At 50.5% G+C, this 4250-nt stretch overlaps 1 protein-coding gene across 1 annotated transcript in view; it reads right to left on the bottom strand.

Annotated features, from left to right (window-relative positions):
* The window catches only part of LOC116994585, a 33463-nt gene extending 29279 nt beyond the window's left edge, over positions 1-4184 (bottom strand). The window contains exon 1 of the mRNA XM_033056405.2: positions 4027-4184. The gene's annotated coding sequence lies outside the window, so the exon portion shown is untranslated. The remainder of the gene's footprint in view (positions 1-4026) is intronic.
* Positions 4185-4250: the final 66 nt, after the last annotated feature.

Here is a 4250-nt window from a genome sequence, read left to right on the forward strand (position 1 = left end):
GCCACAGGAGCTAGCAATTCTGCTATTCTGATCAGAAGGCAGCTCATCCGAAGAGGTTGATCCTCTTGGATCATCAAAATCTGGTCCACTGATAAACACCAGCTCCAGACCAAATCCCTGGCACTGCAAGAAAGATGCTGAGGTTGAAGCAACAACGTTGAAATGCTGTTTCCTACAATTACTGGGAAAGTTTTTCCCCAAATGAGTGCTTCCCAGGTGACTGGCAGGTCTGGAGTGGTGGTGAGAGCAATGGGATGGAAGTTGGCTGCGCTTCGCCTTGGCTCTGTCCGGGAATACCCCCTTAGAACACACACAGAGCTCTGCCAGCACAGCCTCCTGCTGCCCCTCCTCAGAGCCAACAAAAGCAAACACTCATCTGAGCCCTTCATGAAGACAGAATGACCAGAAGTGTGAAGTAACCTTTAGAGGGTCATGGGAAAACACAGGGTTTAACAAGCTATCAGGGGTTTTCCAAACCCAAGTGCTCTTCTCTACACTGCAATCTCTACACTCCCATCTTCCTCTTCTGCCACTGGCCACAACCCTGCCCTGAAACTGGCACATCTTCCTGCCATCACCAGGCATTTGTTTGCCCCTTTTCAGCCACAGACAGGCCTGGCCTGCCCTCCTCTCTGCACAGCTCTGTCTCCCGAGGATGCCTCCCCCTATGTTTTCCGTGCCCAGATCCACATTCTCCTCTCCTCCCTTATTTAAAATAGTTTCTTTAGATCAATCTTCTGTCCCAAAGCATTTTCCTCCTCCAAGCCCCCTCTGTGCACTGTCTGCAAATAGGACTTAGACATATATTTTGATAAAAAACTGTATTTTCTGTCCTACAACTATGGACGTTGTTAAATTCAATTTCAAGTTTGATTTCAAATGATGATTTATATTACATAAATGGGGACATAAATAAACCAATTTTCAATCTCATTCCCATGAGGATTTCTTAGTACAAGAAGTGCACTTGACATTAAGCTACAGCTTAGATTTCTTTAAAGATCACAGAGGACACAGCCAAGGAGAGAGGGAAACAGCAAAATTGATAAGATAAATTAATAATTTACTAACAATTTTCCCCAAGTGTACAATATTAGATTATGCAAAATACATTCTGTGGTTTCTCATTTAGGACACCAGCAACAGTGATGTAGGCTATAAAACACAAAGGTATTGGTAAGACAGAGGCAAATTGTATCAGAAAGCTGGAAGGACACTGCAGGATAAGACACACAGAATCACAGCTTCTGTTCAAGCCACCACTTGCTTCCACTGACTCACATTAGCTCCTCACTTCCACTCTCCAAAAACTAATAGATCTTTTACTTCCAACCATCCAATCTCCCCATTTGCCTGGTCTGCCATGCTCTATTCAGAAATACAATAAACACAGAGAATGCAGAGAAATGCTGAAATCCTGGTAGGTCCTGTCATTAACCAGGAATGCCAGGAATAAATACATTTCTAAAAATGTATTCTAAAATACATTGTACAATGTATTCTAAAAATACATTTCACCTACTGGTGAAGTACCTGATGCTGATGATGCTGGAAATTAAGTGAGCACAGCCTTGTTCCTCTGCCACAAAGCACCTGGAGCATTTCACTGCTAAGCCAGGGAACAATCAGATTTAATTCAGCTCTGCATTCTTCGAACACAGCACTTATAGACAGCCCTCCTACATCTCTGGTTGTGCTGTTGCCTGAAGATGCACTTAATGCCTGAAACAACCTTCATCCCAACTGCTCCAGCTTACACCTAACAAGAGCCTAAGAACACAGCATATGGACATCTGAGAGCAACAAAAATATCACTCAATAATCTCTCACTAGCATATCTTCCAAAGTTGTTGTGGTGACTTGAGCACTGTCAGGTACAGATATTAAAAAAAAAATCCACAAAACAACAGCAAAAAGCCAAACTAGCAATCACAGGTTTTAGTGGGATCTTTCACCTGTTTGTTCTGTTGGCTTTATAGGCTTGCTATTTTCAATCCCTACAGTTAGTTATGAAAATACTTAAGACAGAATGCTACTGAGCATCTCCAAGTACAGTAGCCAGGTGATAATCTTAGAACAAACCCATATATCCTTGAATCCACTTCTTTGCTCAAAGGGAGCTCGCTGGGCTCTCTCACTGTGCACACAGAAGGAAACCTAGAGCCATTTCTAAAAGCTGCTCAGATTAGCCTTGCTACATCCAATTCCCAAAGCAAGGGGGAAAAACCCAGCAGCAAGTGGCCTGGATTTTCAAAGACTCATTCTGTCCCCCCCAGAATTACAGCAGCACCCCAAGAAGAGCAGCCCTACCCTGCAAAGCTGCTCCAGAGAGCAAATCCTACCGTGTGGCTGCCTCAGTCCTGTGTCCCAAAAGACACCAGCCACAAGGTTTAGTAACCCTTAAAATAGCCCAGCCAGTTCACAGCAGTCCATATAGACAGTTCTATTTCAAGCACATCCAACATACTGTTAGAGATAACATGAGAACAACCCGCTTTCTTCACTTGTGCTTGACATTTATCTAATGCTTGGAGCATTTGTGCTAAGGCAGTGTGAAACTGCAAGCTTGCACATTCAACAGCTCGGACACTCACAATGCAATTCCAGCCCCAGTAAACTAGACGGTGCTAGAACAGCCCTGGAGCTCGTGAGCTGAGCCTGCTCTGGAAGCTCATGTTAGCCATGGGAATCAAAGACCTCAGCTGCTCAGGCACAAATTTATCCCAGTGGCCCCCCCTACAGCCAGCCTCACCATCTCCTTATTTTTCCTGAAATATTTTGCTCACTGCTGATTTACTTTTGCCTAAAGCCTAGCTGATTCCGCACCTACTGAGCTGGCTTCTATTCTTCACCTTGCTTCCCAAACCCCAGGTTCGCTATGAAGTGTGTCTAAGCTTTGGAGATACTGCTTGACCCCCACTTGCCCATCAGGAATTTGTCTCAGCCTGTCAAGCTGTTTCTGCCACACCAAGAGCAGCCCTTGGGTTGGGATGCAGGCTCAGGAAAGCCGAGCTGACAGCCAGTGGAGCATTTCTTGCTTTACACAGGGTTACGTCAGCTTGTTCCTCTGCTCCTCTGTTGTACTGATGCTGATCCCCAGGCAGAGTGGTCTGCTGGGCTTGGGCACACACAGAGCAGCCTCACAGGTGCCAGCCTTCCCTCTGCCTGGCACATGGAACTGGGAAAGACCAGGCATGCAGCCCCACACCAGGCACGGCAGGGTGAGAGAATAAATGGTCTGAAACCTCACGAGCCCAGAGGATGGAGAGAGAAGGCGCAGCAGAGCTCATGCCAGGGCAGCAGGGCAGCCTCCCTCGCACAGACCTGTCGGGGGGGAGAGGGATGCGCAGGATCACAGAATCCTTTAAGGATGGAGAAGACACCAAGATTAGTGAGTCCAGCCACTAACCCAATACCGCCAGGCCCACCACTAACCCATGTCCTGAAAGTGCCACATTTACAGATTTTTAAACCCTTTCAGGGATGGTGATTCGATCATTTCCCTGGGCAGCCTGTTCCAATGCCACACTACCCTTTTCGTGAAGAATTTTTTCCTAATATCCAATTTAAGTCTTTCCTGGTGCAGTTTGTAGCCGTTTCCTCTTGACCTGTCCGTCAATTGTTACCCGGGAGAAGATGCCGGTCCCCACCTGGCAACAATCTCCTTCAGGCAGTTCAGAGTGAGAGGGTCTCCCCTGAGCTTCCTTTTCTCCAGGCTGGACGCCCCCAGCTCTCTCAGCCGCTCCTCACAGGATTTACTCTCTGGACCCTTGGGCAGCTCCTTTGCCCAGCTCTGGACACGCTCCAGCACCGCTGCCCGCCCCTGCCCGCCCGAGCCCCTCGGTGCCGCCCCGCGCCCCCTCCCGCTGCCCGCGGGCCCGGCCGACAGCACCCGGGCAGGGTGGCGGCCCCGCGCCCCCGGCCCTCACGGAGGGGCTCGGCGGTGCCTCCCGGCCTCCCCCGGTCCCGGCCCGGCATGGCCCCGCCGCCTCCCCCCGCCCCTGCGGCCCCCGCCCCAGCCCGTACCTGTACCCGTACAAGGAGCTCCGACAGTCCCGCTCCGACAGCAGCTCCCGCCGCTCCCTGGGACTTGTAGTACGGCACGGCTCCGCCCGCGGTCCCGGACCGGCGCGGTCCCGACAGGCCCTTCCGCGGTGCCGGGCCCCGGCCCCTCTCAGGGGCGGCTCCCTGGGTTCCCCGCCCCGCCCGGGCCCGGCCCCGGCGCGCTGCTCCAGCTCCGACCCAGAGCG

This window comes from Catharus ustulatus, chromosome 3 (genome assembly GCF_009819885.2).
Source record: "Catharus ustulatus isolate bCatUst1 chromosome 3, bCatUst1.pri.v2, whole genome shotgun sequence".
Classification (NCBI taxonomy): domain Eukaryota; kingdom Metazoa; phylum Chordata; class Aves; order Passeriformes; family Turdidae; genus Catharus; species Catharus ustulatus.